Here is a 21493-nt window from a genome sequence, read left to right as displayed (position 1 = left end):
GTGATTCGCCTCCACAAGCAGGAACAGCAGAAGCATGTACCTAAGTACGTCACATTTGTCAGAGGCAGGCTACTCTGTGTATCACCAGCTTCACTAAGAGGCATACAGCTGAAAATCTTTTACAAAAACTAAGGGATGTCATTGGAACATGTCTAATCCTGCTGGACTCGCCTCAGGATATATCATTTCTGATAACGCCACCAATATTGTGAGAGCATTACAGCTGGATGAATTCCATCACATTCCCTGTTTTGCTCACACAATAAACTTGGTGGTGCAGAGCTTTTTAAAAAATGTCAGGGACGTGCAGGAGATGCTGTCTGTGGCCCGTAAAATATCTGGACATTTTCGACATTCGGCAACAGCATGTAGGAGATTGCAACAGCTGCAAGAGCAATTTAATTTGCCCTGCCACCAACTGATGCAAGAGGTGGTGACAAGGTGGAATTCCACCCTGTATATGCTTCTGCAGATGGAGGAACAGCGAAAAGCCATCCACGCTTATTCCACAAGCCATGACATTGGGAGAGGAGGGGGGATGTATTTTACTCAAGCGCAGTGGAGAATATTTTCCGTGTTGTGCGAGGTGCTGAAATCATTCAAAGTAGTCACCTGTGAAGTGAGTTCAGACACTGCTAGCTTGAGTAAAGTGATTCCCTTAATTAGACTTTTGGAAAAGCAGCTTGAGAAACTGAAGGAGGAGATGAAACAAAGCAATTACTCTAAGTATGTTGGACTTGTAGATCAGGTACTTTATTCGTTTCACTATAGATAAAAAAAGGAGACAAGAAGTGTGTATAAAGGGCACTCAATGTTTTTTACCTTGTATCTCATTAATATATACATAAAATATGCATTAAAGCTTTATTGATATACATTAAAATGGAGAATCAGCAACCATTTGGTTCCCCATACATTTCCTAAACTAGCGAAATATTAAAAAAAGGTAAGTATGAAGTTACTGTTAATGGTTGAAATATCCACTGTCAAAATAGCAGTGATTACTTCTCAGCCACTTCATCGCTCACTTAGATATATACTGTAGATTTCTTTTAACGTTGTGGCTTAATAACATAATTAAGGAAAATGTATGTCCAGATTCAGAAATGAGACAATGCAGCGTATAAAGTACAAAGAATGTAAATATGGCTTTTATAGTACAATAAAAGATCTTGCAATAGTATGTTAGTGTGTTTCTTTTATGGTTTCATATCCATTAATTCTTCTAAAGAAGTATAAATAAATTTCCACTTGGTTCAAGGCATTCCAAAGGGACTTGGGGCTAGATTTACTAACAGGCGTGTTTGTAAACCGGCCGACTTTCGGCGGGTATGGCGGCGGTTTAGCCATAGCCGGATTTACTAAGGCTAAACCCGCCGTCCAAACGGCCAGAAATGATGTTTTCAAACCCGCCTCTGTATAAAGCGCCATGACGGTTTCAACAATGTTCAACATACAAACAGCCGGATTTACTATTAGGGGGTTTATAAAGCCGCCGGAAAACCGCCATTCAAAAGACCAAAATTAAAGCGCTGCTTGTGAGCGGCGAGATTGTTCAAACAGTGTGCTGTTTCAGGTATTTGGTCAATCAGAACAGAAGGGAAAGGGCCATTTCATGTACAAAGTTTGTTCCTTTGGGATTGCATATGTTAAAAGGCCAGTGTCTTGTAATTGCAGTGTTTTTTTGGTTTTTTTTCCTCTTGTGTTTTCCCACCATGCAATTTATTTACTGATTTCCACATTTGTTGTTTTTTATTTTAATATTGCAACAAATCCCTTAACAGAGTGTAAAAGCAATTCTAAATTTACTAAATAAAGAATGGGTTTCTGGCTGATGACTCCTCTGCTGCATCCTCAGACATCTGCACAGCACAAATTCAATGAGGCACATACCCACTAGTAGAGGTGTGTTATATAGCGTACCTTTGTACTTTGGTAAACCAGGTTCAGGTTACTAGAATAATCTGGTGGGGTGGCTATGTATGCACCTGAAAAGGGGTCTGATATTATCCTGGCTGGCTGTTTGATACATAATCTAGCATTACATCAACTTACCCCACCGATTATTGCAGTAGACAGTGAAGAAGAAGTGGTCCGTGTCACATCTGGTGATGTGCAGAGCACAGAGGGCGGAAGGCAGATTAAAGACCGTCTCATTACAAATCACTTCACATGTAAGTGCATACTAGGAGAAACATTTATTGCTCTAAAATGTGTTTGATGTGAGTGCAATGGTTTTTTTAATTTAAATTGTTTTGTACATTGGAACCTTTAAAAAGAGGATAGTGTGTACTCCTCATGTGGTAAATATGAACATCCCTGGAAACTGACAGTCAGAGGTCAATGTGTAAGTGAAATTAGTGCATAGTTTTTAAAACATCAGCATACTCTTGTTTAATTAGCAGAAAAGAAACACTGACACCATAGAAATTTAACTGCATTTATTGCAGTAGAACACAATAAATAATAAAGTATAATGCTTACACAAACTTACCAAAACATTAGGCAATAATAATGTTTTAGCGCTAGCGACGCCTTTTCGCTGGCATATCGCTATGTTTGGACCCACTCTCTCCTCTCCCTCGCCCACCCCTGGTGCGAGCACCTCTCCTTGGAGGAGTACTCTGTGCTAGGCGTACTAGCGGTACTGGTGGTGGCAGAAGAAAAAGGTGCCGGCACGAGGGCAATAAGTTCCTGCTGTATTTGCCCTGCCAGCCGGGTCACGTTAGCATTCCCCTCACGAACGGTGGAATGTAATGCCTCCACAGCCCCAGTCATTTGGGCCATCTGCACATTTGATTGTTCCCATGCATTAGCCAGACGGTTGATTGCAGCAGAGATCTGGCTATTGGAGCGGTGTATCCGCCTCAACTAGGCCGCAATTTGGGACATGTGGCGAGTTTGGCTCTGCATGAATGTGGTTTGCTGCTGCTGGAAAGCGCCAATAGACAGCGCCATTTCTCTGGCTGGGTCCATAGTTGGAGGTGCATGTTGCTGGTGTGCTGGTGGTTCAGCAGTGCCAGGTGAAACATCCTGGAGGCCAGACACAGGGGCATCCACTGTTTCCAGGGTGATGATGGTTTGATCATCTGGCTCAGGGGACATTTGCAGGGACTCCGGCTGAGGTGCCTGGTATGAAGAGGGCCCTGTGTATGAAAAATGACGGTAAGTATATAGGATTTAATATGTTTGTATATTGCATTCTGAACACTGGATAGGAAAGAATAATCTTTTGCAACTACAGATTGTTTCACAATGTTTGCATTCCCGATTTCTTGTCCTATGCTACCTGCTTAAGGATGCACTTTTTATTTTTTGAATACACATTATCATTTGGACTATGTATGGCTGAGGGAGCTAAAAAAGCAAAGTATTTTTAACCTACAAATATGAGGATTTAGTCAGCCAAATGCTGCTAAAACCGTGCTTTGGGGTAAACTAATACTATTTTAGTACTCCCTCTGTGTAGTACATGCTGGGGTATTTTGACTAAACTGCATGCTTGAAAAAGTGGAGATGTTGCCAATAGCAACCAATCAGATTTTAGCTGTCATTTTGTTGAATGCAATAAATAAAGTAAAGGTATATTCTGATTGGTTGCTATAGGCAACATCTCAGTTTAGTAACTGTAGCCCTAAGTTCTCATTGCAAACCATAAAAAAAAAGAAATATAACATTGACAGCAACATTTGCACAGAAAATCAATTAACTCCATTATTTCTCTCCTAAACAGAAATCACGCACCTGCTTGCTCGTCTGTGCCCGAATTTCTCACTGAAGGTGGAGGTGTAGGTCTCGGACTGGGACTGAACTGCGGTCCTGGCGAATCTGGATGTATTAGAAAAAGCATACAATGTATTTGCAGCAAAAAACAATTTAAAAATATACAGTTTATTTCAAAAATGTGTTTGCAAATAAAAAAACAGGTTTTAAAAAAAAAAAAAATTGTCCTTTACAAACTAATAGAGTAAAAAATACACTTTTAAAATAAAAAAATCACTTTTAAAAAGAAAAAACATTTAAAAATGAAAAAAACATTTAAAAAAGAAAAAAACATTTTAAATACTGTTACCGTAAAAAAAACAAATAACTCACCAACTACTTGGCCAAAAGAGGGCGAATCCATGTCTTGCACGTTTATCCCCTCGACAATCTCTGCCGGCATTATCTGGCGCAGCTCCTCCTCATACGTTGTGTACTCTATACGAAGAGGGGGGCCACCACCCGTGCGCCTTGTTGCCCTCTTTTCCTGGGCCATCTTCTCTTTCAGCCTCCTTTTTATATCGGAAAAGCGCTTGCGGCAGTGCGCCACTGTCCTCTTTAGTGGGCCCACCGCGTTAATGGCATTGCACACTCTAGCCCACAATTGGTGGCGCCGCCTTAGCAGAGTCCGGGCTGCAAGGTTCCCTAAGATGACCTCATAGCAGGGAATGATATTGTGCACCAGCACACAATTTTCAGCATGGGAGAATCTGACATTTCTCCCTGATTTTGTCTTCCTGTCCTGTCCTATCTCCTCAAACTCTTCCTCTCCCTCCTCTGCCCCCTCAACCTCCATCTCTCTCTCCTCAGCCTCTGCTCCCCTCCTCTCTCTGGAACATGTTCACAAATAAATGTGAAACACACAAAACACAGAAAGACGTACAAACACAAAGGACAAACTACACTAACTACAGACACACTCTCAACACAGTCACACACAAGTAACACAGACAAATGACAAGTCAAATACAAAAAATACAAGCCAGAAAACAACTGAGAAAATAAATGTACAAAACAGAAAAATACCACAGGACTACTCACACTTCAATCAGATATCGCTCCACCAATCCACCAAACTCCAACTCTCACCAACTGTTACCAAACCACAATCCTCTAAACTCCTCTCACAAAACTCCTCAAAACCCTATCAAAGAAAAAGTGTCAGGCCAGTGGTTTATATAGGGCTTGTGATGTCAAATCTCCTGACTTTGAAAATAGCCAATAGTAACAGGCCATGAGACAGGTGTAATTTTCAAAAAAACCGCCTTCACACGAAAGCGACGTCATTTAAAGCAAAAGCGCCATGTTCTATTCAAAGCCGCCGGCGGCTTTGAGCATTACATCCCGCCGTGACATCGCCGGCGGCTTCAAATTGAAGATGAAATGCGCCCATTAGCAATTCCGGCTGTGAAAACCGCGGCGATGCATGGCGGCTTCAAGGCGCCATGCATCACGCCTTTTAGTAAATATAGCCCTTGGTGTTACTGTGATTAATGTAGTACTTGATTGAATGTACTCTCATTATTACGTAAATTTGGTCATTGGGGTCCCAATGTCTCAATAGGCAATCATGTATATATATAATACCTTTTTTGTCCAAACTTATAGCATTGTATTCTGTTTATTAATTTAATCATAAGGTATTAGTGCTCCTTCAATTCCCTATAATGCTCTTAAGTTAGTGACTCACTTTCAAAGTATGCAATATCTCACTTTGGAGAGATGCTGCTATTGAATTCATAGATTAGCTGTCCCCCAAAGGGTTAATTACCAGGGACGGGTAAATAATTCAAGCTGTTAATATAATTATAGGGAAGCAGACACGCTGGAATGTGTGTCCCAGCAATGACTCACAAACTTAGGGCTAGATTTACTAAGCTGCGGGTTTAAAAAAGTGGGGATGTTGCCTATAGCAACCAATCACATTCTAGCTTTCATTTATTTAGTACCTTCTACAAAATGACAGCTAGAATCTGATTGGTTGCTATAGGCAACATCCCCACTTTTTCAACCCCCCATTTTAGTAAATCTAGCCCTTAATCCCCTTCATTAGGCATTATAGTTCTATATTTATTTTATTTTGGAAGATTCATAAATGCCCTCATTTATACCTCTATATTGTTAAGAGTTTTATCTGTCCTTTCAAGGTAACTGAGCCTAATTAGTATGATTACCGACTAGACTACAGCTAGTTCCTTTACATTAATATATTGAGAGATTATTATATCCAGCTAATCCTCTTGCTGAGAATATACACGCACATATTGCATACTTGCCAACTCTCCCGGAATGTCCGGGAGACTCCCACATTTTGCGAGAGTCTCCCACACTCCCGAGAGAGTGTGGCAATCTCCCTGATCTGCCCAGAAGTGGGCAGAATACGGTTCAAACGCCACGATTCACCGGGAATCGCAGCGTTTGGCCACGCCCACACTGTAAAATGACACGATTTGCGTCATTATGTAACGTGGGCGGGGCTAAAATGACGCGCTTTTCGGGCCCCGCCCCCTACACGCCTACCTCCTACTAGCAGCTCCCGGAAAAAAAAAATGAAATGTTGGCAAGTATGACATATTGCCAAAAAGTTCTTTAGTAATTGCAGCAAAGAAGTTACAAAGACCTATTGTCTAATGCTTTGGATAATCTCTTTCTGAGAACTAAACATCGGAAATATTTTAAAAACAATTTAAATCGTGAAGAAAGAAAGGCACTACAAGAGATCCAAGGGTGGAATGACACAATCATGAAACCTTCTGATAAGGGGGGAAATATCGTATTATGGCAACGTTTGCAGTATTTGAAGGAAGTTTATCAACAATTGAACAATGCGGATTGTTATAAACGCCTAATTTTCAACCCTACAGACAATTTGCTATCCCCATATAATGATTAGAATCAATCATACCTATCAGGATGTGACAATATCAAAGAATTATTACGAGTTCCTTAAAGTGTCAAATCCAAAGATACCCACCATTTACATGTTCCCCAAAATTCATAAAAACGAGTTAAATCCACCTGGGAGACCTATACAAGAAGATATGTTGACCTTCATCTCCGTCAGTATGTAACAAGTCTGAATTCCTAACTTAAGATACTTATAGGGAATTGAAGGAGCACTAATACCCTATGAATAAATTAATAAACAGAATACAGTGATATAAGTTTGGACGAAAAAGGGATTATATATATATACATGATTACCTATTGAGACATTGGGACCCCAATGACCAAATTGATGTAATAATGAGAGTACATTCAATCAAGTAAAACCAAGTCCCCTTGGAATGCCTTGAACCAAGTGGAAATTTAGGCAATTTATTTATACTTCTTTAGAAGAATTAATGGATATGAAACCATAAAATAAACACACTAACACACTATTGCAAGATCTTTTATTGTACTATAATAGCCATATTTATATTCTTTGTACTTTATACGCTGCAATTGCAGTAAAATTATGTTATTAAGCAACAATATTAAAAAAAATCTATAGTATATATCTAAGTGAGCGATGAAGTGGCTGAGAAGTAATCACTGCTATTTTAACAGTGGATATTTCAACCATTAACAGTAACTTCATACTTACCTTTTTTTAATATTTCGCTAGTTTAGGAAATGTATGGGAAACCAAATTGATGATGATTCTCCATTTTAATGTATATGCTTTAATGCATATTTTATGTATATATTAATGAGATACAAAGTAAAAACCATTGAGTGCCCTTTATACACACTTCTTGTCTCCTTTTTTATCTATAGTGAATTATTTATTTGTGTGGGTGCACCCCCTTAATATGGTTGAATATATATTTTACTTAATACCGATCAGAGGTACTAAAGTGGTTTAGTGGTTTCCCAGTGTGGTGTGAAAATGTCTTTGTACTTTATTCGCTTTGCCAGGATCCAAGAGTTATCAAACTCTTGAAATTAGATCACTACATTTTGGTGAATGTGCTTGATCCTCGGTTTAAGAGCTATGAATTCTCTTTGTTTCAAACTGACCCAGATCTGAAGAGATGCAAGTAGCTCCTGGTGATCAAGATGACAGCTCAAGTTTTACGTGACAGGATGACGTCTCCTCATTCAGTTTCTCAATCAGCTGCTGCTAGGAAAAAACTTAGCTTTCCCAAGAGACCCAGGGATCATGTAGATGACTCAGCATAACATTTTGACATCTGGTCTGGTCTAAAAGAATTGACCAAAACATGTGACACCTCTGCCGTAACTCCACCTGATCCTACTCTCAACATCCAAAGGATGGTGGAGGATTATTTTCATGACAGCATGGAAATAGACACATCAGACAGTCCCTTTACAAACTGGGAGGAAAAAAAGGGAATTTGGAGACCCATGTACCAACTGGCTTTGCACTACGTAAGCTGCCCACCCTCCAGTGTGTACTCGGAAAGAGTTTTCAGCACAGCCGGGAACCTTGTCAGCGATCGTGTAGGAGGCTACTGTCACGAGTCGCGGCGGTACTCACAGCCGCCGCAGCTCGCTTTTGGCTCCCCCTGGCGTTCCAGCCGTCACCTTGACTAACGGGATGTCATCTTTGCTTCCTGCCAGGCCGTTGCCAAGGCAACGGCCGGACGCTTCTTCCGTAGCGCTGCGTCCTGACTGTGCTGGAAGCCGGGCGCATGCACGCAATAGGAAGCCTGTAGGCTGATTGATGAAGGGGGCTTGGCCCAGTGATTACTACCCCCTGTGGGCCTTTACAGATCTGGGCTTTGATTGGTGGCCACCAGTATTTAGGGCAGTGAGGTCTGCAGCCTCACTGCCGGTTATAGCTTCTGTTGCCAGTCTACTGACCTGCCCTGTGCCTTGTTCCTGTCCGTTGTATATTCTGTTGGATTACCCGTGTATGATCCCTTGCCTGGATTTGGACCCTGCCTGTGTTTCTTGTGCCCCCGACCTCTGGCGTGTTTACCAACCTTCCTGTTTGCCCGTGACCCTTGACCTCGGCTTGGTTTATTGGATTTGCTGTCTGCTGCCGTCCCTTGACCCATGCCTGGACCTCACTCCGCTTTCCTGGGTTCTCCCTAGTCGGTACGCACTTCATGACCCTCTGTTAGTCTGCAGCCAATTGTGTCCCCACCACTAGGGGCTCCAGTGAACACCTGACTGGCAGAGCAGACTCCGGGTTGTGCTGTACCGGCTAGAGGGGTTCCTAACATTATAACCGGCCCAAAAAAACAGACGTTCCGGAGACGAAGTTGGGATGGAAGAAAGCGGAACCAAATCGTCTCCTTTCCAAGCCGTAGCGGGTCATGTTGAGACCCTGTGCCAAATGGTCTGGGGATTGTCCCAGCGGTTGTCCTCTCATGAGGAGGACTCCCGGACTACACTGCCCATTCCTGGTTCTGTTGATGAACCCAAGTTAAATTTGCTGGACCGGTTCTCCGGAAATAGAGCCCTGTTCCGGAATTTTAAAGAAAGCTGCAAACTCTATTTTCGGCTGAGACCTCGGTCTTCTGGTTCAGAACAGCAGGGAGTTGGAATTGTCATCTCCCTCCTGCAGGGTGATCCCCAGTCCTGGGCTTTCACCCTACCACAGTTGAGTCCTATCATGCAATCGTTGGAAGCTTTCTTCAGCGCATTAGGTCTTCTCTACGATGATCCAGATTGAGTTGCCTCCGCTGAGACTCATCTACGGGTCTTAAAGCAAGGCCAGCGTCTGGCAGAAGAATACTGTGCTGAATTCCGCAGTTGGTCGCCTGACAGTGAATGGAATGACCCAGCATTACGCTGCCAGTTTTGCCTAGGACTGTCAGAGCAGATAAAGGATTCACTTGTGCAGTATCCTTCCCCCTCCTCGTTGGAGAGTCTTATGCAGCTCACTATTAAAATTGGCAGGAGAATCAAGGAGAGGAGGACAGAAAAAGAGTCATCTTCTTTTTCGTCTGCATTTATTCCAGCTTCCACGGATGTTGAGAAGCCTACGCAGTCAGGGGCGTTTCGTCTTCCTCCTGAGGAAAGAGACAAGAGACGGCCACAAGGCCTATGTCTTTATTGTGGTAATAAAGGCCACTTCTCCTGCTCTTGTCCATACAAACCTAAAAAAGGAGCATGTCTGGGGAAGGTCCACTTAGGCTTCCAAATTGTTTCCCAAAAGAATGCTGTCCTGATTCCCACACAAGTCACTTTCGGTGCCAGTTCTGTGGCCCTGTCGGCCTTCATTGATAGTGGAGCTGCAGGCAACTTCCTTGACATCGGCTTTGCCCGTTCTGCTGGGATTCCTATGGTGAAGCTTCATTCTGCAGTTACAGTTTGTGGTCTAGATGGGAGTCCTTTGCGTGGAGGCAAAATTGTTTGGGAGACTCCATCACTATAACTGAACATAGGAGCTCTCCATTCCGAGGCCATAACCCTCTTCCTTATCGACTGTCCGTCAGTCCCGCTGATCCTGGGCCATCCGTGGCTTTCCCGTCATAATCCTGTCGTGGATTGGGCAAAAGGAGAAATTGTCCAGTGGAGCTCTTATTGTACACAGTCTTGCTTGAATCTGCCTATGCGTGTGATCCAGTTTATTCCGGAGCAACTTCCCTCACAATATCATGAGTACTGGGATGTGTTCTCCAAAAAGGCTGCTGACACTTTACCTCCTCATCGAGACTTTGACTGTGCTATCGAGCTTATTCCTGGTTCCAAATTGCCCAAGGGACGCTTGTACTCTTTCTCTGGTCCAGAGACCAAATCCATGCAGTAATACATTGACGAGAATTTGGAGAAAGGCTTTATCAGGCCATCTAAATCACCAGTGGGTGCTGGATGCTTTTTTGTTTCCAAAAAAGACGGAGGACTAAGACCCTGTATTGACTACAGAGGATTAAATGTTATCACAGTCAAGAACACCTATCCCCTTCCTCCCATCTCCGTATTATTCGATCAATTAAGAGGAAATAAAGTTAAATCTAGGCGATTGACATTAGAGAGAAAACTCTGAGAGGAAAAGGGGTCAGGTGATGTGTTGGAATGTTAGTATAGGGACAAGTGGGGGAAGGTAGGGAATGAGAATTAGTTGGTGAGTGATCTATCTTGTTTAATATCTATTATTGTATTAATGTCACCTCCTAATCAGGGATTGTATTTTCTCAACAAGAAAGATACCAAATATGGAGGACAGTACCCAATTTCAGGTAATTGGAGGCATTAGGGGAGGGGATGGGTATCCTGGGAGACCTACCTTCTTTACTAAATGAAGTGGTAGGTATGTCAAGTGAGGACATGTAAATAGACTATTCAAAATGTGACAAAACTGAGTATTTCTTTTATTTGACTGAGCTTTAAATTCCAGCAGGAATACATTTGTAGCGCTGGCAGACCAGCGCACACCGGCTAGAGATGAGTGTTCCGGCAAGCCTGGAGACCAGTTAATAAAAAGAGAGCAGCCGGCATGAGCAGAGAGGCTAAGAAGGCATGCTGGGAAGAAAAAAAGAGGAAAGATGCAGCAGTTGGAAGAAGAGGAGAAGGAGCAAGGATGAGAGTAGAGATAACGGAATTGAGTAAGGGCTACTGCGGTGATGAGAGCAGTATAGGCAGCGCAGTATAGGCAGAGAAGAGTGCCATAACAGGAGGCACTATAAAATGGGCTACTGTGAACATTTGCAGGACTGATATATTATACAAGTGTGAGCATAGTGATAGTGAGGATCATCATCATCATCATCATTTATTTATATAGCGCCACTAATTCCGCAGAGCTGTACAGAGAACTCACTCACATCAGTCCCTGCCCCATTGGAGCTTACAGTCTAAATTCCCTAATATAGATACACACTCACACAGACATAGACAGACAAACAGGGAGATAGACAGACAGGGAGACAGACAGAGACTAGGGTCAATTTCTTTTTTAATAGCAGCCAATTAACCTAGCAGTATGTTTTTGGAGTGTGGGAGGAAACCGGAGCACCCGGAGGAAACCCAGGCAAACACAGGGAGAACATAGAAACTCCACACAGATAAGGCCATGGTTGGGAATTGAACTCATGACCCCAGTGCTGTGAGGCAGAAGTGCTAACCACTAGGCCACTGTGCTGCCCAGGATGATTGGACTGAGTCAAATCAAGAGACAGCTGCAAAAGTGTTCAATTATTCATGCAATATTTACAAAAATGAGATCATTAATTTGGCAAGGATCCTATTACATGGATGTCACCGTTTGCTATGTCTCCTAAAGAAAGTCAGAGAAGAAGGAGAGGAAGGGGAAAGCTGCCATTATTGTGGATGTTACCAAAGGCCATAAAATTCAGCCGGGTACAAGTTAGAGTGTGGTTTAACTGGGAATTGTTATTAAAGTATTGGAGAAAATTCTAAAGCTGGGTACACACTACACTGTTTTCGTCCAATAATCGGCTCATACAGCCGACATACGACCGCTCGTCAGTATGTACAGTGACACGATGGTCGAAAGTCTGCCCAAATGGACGATTATCGCCTCATTTGGTTGGTCGTACCGTTTAATATTTTCGTTCCAATCTTGTTTCCGCTGTCTAGTGTGTATAGACTTCCGACCGATCCACAACAGTGAGTACGAAATTACAGTCATTGTTCACGACAACATGGCTGTAAAAAGTCGCTAAAGGGACGTCCGCTCTTCCCTTTATCGTCCTAAACAAGGCTAGTGTGTATGCAGTCCATGGACCGAGCGATCGGAACATCGATCGCATGTAAAATCACTCGGCATAAAAAGTTGGTCGAAATTTCTGTAGTGTGTACCCAGCTTAAGTCCTGGGGGTAAATTTATCAAGCTGCATGTTTGAAAAAGTGGAGATGTTGCCTATAGCAACCAATCAGTTTCTAGCTATCGTTTTGTAGACTGTACTAAATAAATGACAACTAGAATTTGATTGGCTGTTATAGACAACATCTACACTTTTTCAAACCCATAAAATTAATTAATAAATTTACCCCCTGGAATTAAGTGGATTTTGACATTGTCTTGCACTTCAGGCTGCAAACCACTTTATATTGAAGCTGAAAGAAGAAGGGGCCTATATTCAAACTACCTTATGATAAATCTGGATAACTATATAGATATATATTTGTATTTGTTTCTCCAGGACTGTATTGCTAGTTTAAATGTTTATAGATGTTTAAAGTGATTCAGACAGATATCTGAGCAGAGTTTTATATCAATATTTTAGTCTAGCAAGTATATCTGTTTCAGTTGTTAGATACCAAATGTTGTAGTGTGCTTTTTGTTAAGTTTATGCAATTTTATTGTTTGCACTATAATGATCTAATTTTATCAAAAAAACATTTTCGAAGCTTTCGCCTCGGTAATAAATGTGCCGGTGTGGCTCCTAAATTCAATCCAGTGTGGTTACATTTTATGTGTGTGCCTGTGGTTCTGAAAAGGAGACAGAGTATTCCTTAGTCTCCCTCTGGTGTTGCTTAATTAAAGGACATCACCTGACAAAAACCCTGGTGTGATTTAAATAAAGTGGATGTACTGCTCTATTACTGAAGAGAGAACGATCAGACCACCCATAGACAGGACATACACATTGACATGCCTACATACACGCCCTAACACTACAAAGGCTTGTTGCACATTTTTGTGCTGGGAATTTAAATCCCATACTTTAAGTTCCCCTATACTTTACTTTCTATGAGAACAAGAGGCTTCCTCTTGCAACAAGCAAAATAAATTTACAAACGCTGAATTGCTGCAGCCACCATCAGCAGGATATAACTTTTAGGCAAAACGCAAAGGTTGTATTCCCAGTGCCTAAGCACGATCAAGGCTTAAGCAAAGTGAAGGAATATTGTTTAAAAGTAAATGCGTTGTCCACTTTTGAACTATCTCCTTCTTTGTGTCTTGACCTCCATGTAGCTAATATTCAGGGTCCCTTTCCAGGAACTCCTGATGTTCTCTGCAGTCTGAAGCTGTACAGTATGTGCAGGCAAACTCTACAGAGCACTCAAATCATCTAGTAAAATTAATTTGAGGAGAATAGCTGTATTCTATTCTGCCATATTGTATCTGACTGCACTGAAACAGCTTGGCCAAGCTCCCCGGTCATTACTGGGGTATTGGGAAAGAATAGGGCACAGTAGTGTAACTCACAATGACCAGGCACCATAGCAGAATTTTAAGGGGCAATGGTTCGGGTTCAGATTCTCTGCATTTGGGGCACGAAGAACTGTTAGCCCAAAATTGGTGGTTTACTGTGCATGTGCCAGTGCCACAACAAGCTTAGAAGAGCAGAACAGACATCTCTGGCATGGACAAATATGGCCAGACCCACCCCACCACATGGATCCGTAGCACCTGCATGGACTGCTGCAGTGGTAGTTACACCACTGACTAGACATAACATGGTGGAATTTAATGTAAGCATCTACCATAAACTAGCCAAGTCATTTCACACCACTCCTATACCTACCTATACCTCCTATACCCTTACTAACCCATACCATGAACAATATAGATGTCAGTCTGCTGAATTTACCTGTATTTTAGTATTTAACAAGGAAAGGTGTTACGACTCTGCCGATGTTTTGTATGTGGCAGCAGTACCTTTAATCCTCCAGAGGTGCTACTGTTCTGCTCCTGAGTTTGAACCATGCCTTAAGGAGTTAATCTCCTTGCCTGATGCCTAATTAGAACTGCACCTGTTGCACTGCTTCAAATACCTGTCTCTAGCTGTGCTCTGTGCAGTTCATCTGTTTATTCCTGGCTGCTGCTGGTTTCCCCCTGTTCCTGTGTTTGCTCCATTGCTGCTTGATCTTCTGTTGTGACCCTCGGCTTGATTCCTGGACAGACAGTGTTAAGATCAACGTCCTACCGAGACTCCGATATATCTGGCAAAGTTTCCTCATCCATGTCTCTGCTCATGTTCTTAGGAACCTGCAGCAATCGCTAGTAAAGATTATTTGGGCAGGGCAAAAACCTGGAATATGTATGCGGATCCTTCACAAACATCAGACATTGGGGGAGCTGGGAGTCCCTTCTGTGGAAATCTGGCAACTCACCTTTCCCAATGCGTGGCCTGGCACTCCCCGCCACATCAAAGAGAGTGGACACACATTGAATCAGACTTATTGGCTTACTACTCACCACATTACCTATTATGGACACCCCCCAAACCAGTGGCCTAAAGTAATCAACCATATTCCTACGGTCAAATTCTCCCTCTCCATATGGGACATAGCCACACATACCTACCACTTGCGCTCCGGCTATTGCTCCACTCTGGAACTCGCATGCATTCCTCCCGGGACAGAAGCACAAACTTCTCTGTCACTGGACACAATACAGCCTGCTTTTTGTGCGGGACCTTGTCCCCATGCGTGTTTCTCCCACTTTCACAGCCCTCAGCACCACTCTACAACTTCCCAAAGAGGTATTTTACCAATGCCTCCAACTCCAACACTACTTAAACTCCCTCAAGCTCCCCTTAGTCTCCGAGAAATGCCTGCCGCTGGAAACTCTCTGCTGCAGTTCCTTTATAACCAAGGGCCTTAGTTCCACCATATATCAGATTTTGCTCCAATACAATCAGCCCCCGAAGGACCCCCATGAATTAGCATGGGAGTGAGACATGAAGGAGGTACTGGACCCGAAACAGTGGGCCAAAATCAGACTAAATCTGGCTAAAACGTTAATATCGGTTCAAGTAAAAGAGAACACTCACAAGGTCTTTTATGGATGGTCCTGGGTCCCCACCCACATTTGCTCAGTTTTCCCCTATTCCTCTGATCTCTGTTGGTGGGCCTGCGGTCAGCGAGGCACACTGCTGCATATTTGGTGGGCCTGCCCAAAAATACGCCTAGCAGGAAATCCATTCGCTCATATTATCCAGCACTGACGTCTGCATGCCAGGCTCTGCACTATACACACTGCTACCCAGACCTATTCCTGACACCCCTCGCCACTCACAAAAATTTATCTGACACATAGTAAATGCTGTGACATGCCTCATTGCTGCACACTGGAAAAATATCTCTCCGCCTTCTCTCTACAGTACTATTCAGAATGTGTGGGCCACTTATCGCATGGAGAGCATCACTGCCAAGCTCCACAATAGCCCTACTACCTCCCAGGTGGTTTAGTCGCCTTGTACTGTTGACTACGTAGCTCCCCCTCCTTTCACTACAACATCTTCCCAGTTGCTGCACTCTCCCCACCCGCCCTCACAACATTAGAGATTCATTGTTGATCAGCATCACTCCTCCACTCTCATATTTGCTAAATAACCCCCCATCTCTCAATTTTTTCAAATGCCCGACCTCCATTCACCCCGTTGTACGTCTTCCCATAAAACTTCGGTATAAAGATATCCCTTGGTCTACATGGGTTCTCCTCATTTGTTTAGATTCTATTTCGGTCTTTTAATATTGTCTTGTTGATAACCACTCTACCTATGCACCGGTTAATTTATTACTGGCTCTCAACTTTGTACCTTGTAAAAAAAAAACAACAAAAGTTTTGCTTAAAAAAAAAAAGAAAAGAGGAATGCATTTCCATAGACATGTTTCATTTTGCAGTTAGGAGTAGAGATGAGCGCACTCGGATTTCTGAAATCCGAGCCCACCCGAACGTTGCCGATTCGAGCCGGATCCGAGACAGATCCGGGTATTCCCGCCAATTGCAAAACTGAAATCGAGGCTCTGAGTCATAATCCCGCTGTCGGATCTCGCGATACTCGGATCCTATAAATTACGCTAGTCGCCGCCATCTTCACTCGGGCATTGATCAGGGTAGAGGGAGGGTGTGTTAGGTGGTCCTCTGTCCTGCTATATCTCGTGCTGTTCAGTTCTGTGCTGTGCTGTGCTCTGTGTTCTGCTCAGTCCAGTGGTGCTGTGTTCTGTGCTCTGTCCTTCGGAGTTCAGTGGTGCTGCTGGGTCCTGTGCTGTGTCATGTTCAGTCCAGTGGTGCTATGTCCTGTGCTCTGTCCTTCTAAGGGCATTGTTATTTCACCATTATTCTCAAATTATAAAAAATTTCAAAAAAAGTTATAAAAAAAATTACAAAAAAAGTAATTATAAAAAAAAATATAAAAAATAAATAAATCCCAAAACAATCCTGCAGTATAAGTCCATTGGTACTGCTATATTACAAACTTCACTCATTCTGCAGTATAAGTCCATTGGTACTGCAATATTACAAAGTTCACTCATTCTGCAGTATAAGTCCAGTGGTACTGCAATATTACAAAGTTCACTCATTCTGCAGTATAAGTCCATTGTTGTTACTGCCATATTACAAATTTCACTGATTCTGCAGTATAAGTCCAGTGGTACTACTGTATAACTCCAGTCCAGTGGTACTCTCCTGTGCCGCATATAATTTTTAAAAGCTTTGCCGAGTGTGTGTAGTTATGTATCACAGGTTTTAAGAAGACGCACAACACTGACAACCTGTTAGAGAAACTGAGGGAAATAATCTCTCTGTGGCTCACCCCACTTAGACTCTCCTGGGGATTCGAATAACTGCCATTTCTATTACTACCTTCTTTCTTTCTCTATTTAAAAGAAACTAAATAACTGCCATTTCTAGTACTACCTTCTTTCTTTCTATATTTAAAAAAAAATAAAAAAAAATAACTGTCATTTCTAGTACTACGTTAATTGTTTGTGCAGTCACAAAAAAGAGGAACTGCGCCTTTAACTGCTATGTTGGTTTTAGACGTCCATCCGGTGTCCGCCATCTGTGCACTGGAATTGAGACCAGTTGAGGGTTTTATTATTATATTGTGGCCCCGGTATCAAATTGGGTACCGGGGCCACTCCACTACGCAGTCCAGATACTTGTTTGGTGGAATTCAGACCAGTTGAGGGATTTTTTATTATATTGTGGGGCCTATCCTCACCTATAGCAGTGGTACAACTTGCTGAACGCAGACCACTGACTCCCTGTTTCCTATTGACACCAGTTACAAGTTTCCTTACTATAAGCAGTGGTACAACTTGCTGTACGCAGACCACTGACTTCACTACCTCCTATCTACTCCTGGACAATTCCTCTCACTATAGCAGTGGTACAACTTGCTGTACGCAGACCACTGACTTTCCTCACGTCTTCACGTCCATCAAGATCCTCGTGTTCATATTGTCTAATCCATAACCAGTTGCTGCTAGTCATAGACTTTCATTTAGCATCCTCTCACCATCTGCTGATTCTCCTGTTCCGCTAGTCACCCTACTATCAGAGGACCACTGTGTGTATACACTACTCTGGTAAGACTACATCTGGTGACATCCTGGGCAAAGACTCCTAGTGTCCGTGACAGATATATTGTGGCCCCGGTACCAAATTGGGTACCGGGACCACTCCACTATGCAGTCCAGAAAGCTACCTCGGTGAAACGTTTTGGACTAAAAACAATATTGTGAGGTGTGAGGGTGTTCAGAATAGACTGTAAATTTGTGGAAATGCTTGTTATTGAATGTTATTGAGGTTAATAATAGCGTAGGAGTGAAAATAAGCCCAAAAACGTGATTTTGGAACTTTTTATGCTTTTTTTCAAAATAAATCCGAATCCAAAACCTTAAATCCGAACCAAAACCTTTCGACAGGTGTTTTGCGAAACAAATCCGAACCCAAAACATCAAGCAAATCCGAATCCAAAACACAAAACACGAGACACCAAAAGTGGCCGGTGCACATCCCTAGTTAAGAGAACTCTGTATATGATAATTTTGTGGTAGACTAGAAGTTCATATAGAAGCAACGGAATGAGAGAGTCAAGGTTTATTCATCCAGAGGCTCTTCTTTTGGCCTCATACAGTAGCAGAATCACTCCAAGATTCTCTCTTAAATTTTTGACTTTTTTGGAAAACCCTTTTGAAAGACAACCACATATGGTGCTAAGCCCACAGGACAATGTGATAAATAATAAAGAAAGAAATCACCGCACCAGGTATAAATTTCTAGACCTGTCCCCTTAATATATCTTAAATTTAAATTACTTAGGAAAAAGTAGTCCTAAAGGGTGCACCCAACATATAACATATAATAAGAGAAAGAGGAAAAAGGATGTGTATTCCTGGGGCACTCCATAAACTTAAAATATAAAGTTTATTGGGTATGCATTAAAACTATTGATTGGTCAGATTATTGAGATTTTCAATGCCTCAATTGTATTGTATGAAAAGTACTCTTGCGAAATCTGACATTGCTATTGGAATGTTCATTATCCCTAAATCATCAGAGGAGATAACAAGGTCATTTAGTGAACAAACAGATCAATATACCCCGTTATCAATATTTACCGTTCTCTATAACCAACACAAAGTGGATAAGGCTTAATTTATGAATGGACTACATTGTGATCGGTTGGATAAAACATCAATCATTGTGACATAGTTGCTTTGCTAATAACGTTATAAGCGTAATAGTTACCAATAATTCAACGGTTTCATATGAGGGGCATTCATACGAGATCCAAAATTGAAACAAAAGTGTTTATCACTTGTAAATCATTAAAGCTGACAATATGATCTCTCAGGAAACAAAATGATCAATATGCCCCCGATCTAGAGTTTGTTGTACTTTCTAACCAATAGGACACTGACAGATGCGGAGCATGTGAACGAACTGTACCGTGATTGGCCGCTAAGAACATCAATTATTGCAACATTTATACACAAATGCAATTGGCTACCTTTTTTCACTATATAAGAGCTGTTATTTTGTTCCCCGCACTGGCTTAAAAAAAACCATAGAGCGAAACACGTGTTGGTATTTTGCCTCACTACACCACATATTTTTTGCTACCAACTGCCCTTTCCCTGGATCGCTCCCCAGCTTATTATTAGGTAGGGATATTCACATAACCCCTTGGATCACAGGGGGTAGGACTTTTCTGGGTTCTCCACCTTTTCGATGCAGTATATTTGCCCAGCATGAGATTTACTCTTTTTGGGGTTTTCTCTCGTTTTGTCTCTATAACTATTATGTAGGTAGTGCTAGTTTATACAATTTTATAAGCACGGAGACTAAGAGAGGAAGCAGAAAATAAATTTTGCAAGGGATTTTATTCGTTTCCCCTCACTGATTTAATATTGAGGGGGATATAACCCTTACGACATATACAGTGTAACTGGGAAATCAGCTGATGCCTTTGACTCTTTCGAGAATCAATTTGAATGAACTATTGGATGACATGTCCGTCATATGATTTCTAGTTACATTTGGAGACCACATTGCAGGTGAATCATATTTATATTTGTATACGTGATTATCTTGTGGTAGCAGCGAGGATATGCAATTCATTTTGCATTTTTAACTCACAGTACACATTTTAATTTTGATTTTAGTTATTTCGATCTTTATCCAACCAATCAATAGTTTTAATGCATACCCAATAAAGTTTATATTTTAAGTTTATGGCCACCCCGGAGTGCCCCTGGAATACACATCCTTTTTCCTCTTTCTTTTTGATGAACTATAAATAATGACAACACGGTGGCTAAGTGATTAGCACTTTTGCCTTACAGCACTGAGTCATGAGTTCAATTCCTGACCATGGCTTTATCTGTGAGGAGTTTGTATGTTCTCCCCGTGTTTGCGTGGGTTTCCTCCGGGTGCTTCGGTTTCCTTCCACACTCCAAAAACATTGGTAGATCAATTGGCCGCTAACAAATTGACCCTAGTCTGTGTGTGTCTCTGTGTGTGTGTGTGTTAGGGAATTGGGACGTCCAGAGCGGCGAGTCAAGAACAGAAGCCGGCGGAGCAGAGATCGTCGGCGGGGAGCCCTTGTAAGGGCTGAGAGTGCCCCCACCTCCAAAGAATGCAGGAGACCCGCGCCGAACTGGAAAAGAGGCGCCGCCGGCTGGAGGGTCTGGAAGACCCGGAGAAAGAAGGCAGAAGACGGCGTGGCAAGTTGAGATTCCTGCGCAGAGCAGGTAAGTAGTCTCAACGTTAAATTCGGGCACTAGGCCCGGGGCCATGGTCGAGCACAAGGCCCGTGGGACAGATTAAATTAGGGGCACAAGGCCCAGGGACTTGGGCACTAGGCCCCGATAAAAATAGTGGGCCAGTAGGCCATATTGTCTATAAAGGGCACAAGGCCCTGTTAGTTAGTTAGGCAGGGGGCGTGAGAGCCCCAGGTACAAGGGCACAAGGCCCTTAGGTAGTTAGTGGCCTAGAGGCCATAGGAAGGCCACAGGGCCTGGTATGGGGCTGATTGCCCATAGTCTTTTACGGGCACAAGGCCCTCAGTTAGTCAGGGAGGCCACAGGCCTCAGTAGGCAGGGGCTAGTGCCCCTAGGTAGCAGGGCACAAGGCCCTAGTTAGTGGGCTCAGAGCCCTGAGCTAGAGAGGGGGCTGAGGCCCATTAATCAGAGCACCAGGCTCTGTGTGCAACTGGGCAAGAGGCCCATGGTGTGTAGGGCATACGGCCCTGGTGGTGTGGTAGATGCGTGAGAGCCTCGTGAGTGTAGGCGCGGTCCTGTGTGAGGTGAGCACACGGAGTTAGGAGGTACAGTAGAGTGGAGGCTCCTGTGGTGCTGTAGCCACCGGCTGGTTGGCTAGCAGCGGTGTGCTCTGGTAAGTAGCGTGCAAAGTACTGTATACTGTATTTATTCTGTCTGTGCGGCGAGTATTGTTTGTATTACGGTATTTTGGGGTGTGCTACATAACTGTCCAGGGGCAAGACGTCAGGCCCCCATTAAAGGTAGGCTCTTGTTCCTGTGTTTTTCTGTGCTAACCCGTGCTGTGGGGGACAAGTGTAGTTACCAGCGTACACATAGTCAGGGAAGAACACACATAGTTTTC

The sequence above is a fragment of the Mixophyes fleayi genome, chromosome 4, assembly GCF_038048845.1.
Source record: "Mixophyes fleayi isolate aMixFle1 chromosome 4, aMixFle1.hap1, whole genome shotgun sequence".
Lineage (NCBI taxonomy): Eukaryota > Metazoa > Chordata > Amphibia > Anura > Limnodynastidae > Mixophyes > Mixophyes fleayi.
The sequence above is the reverse complement of the archived record's forward strand: the minus strand, read 5'-3'. Positions refer to the sequence as shown.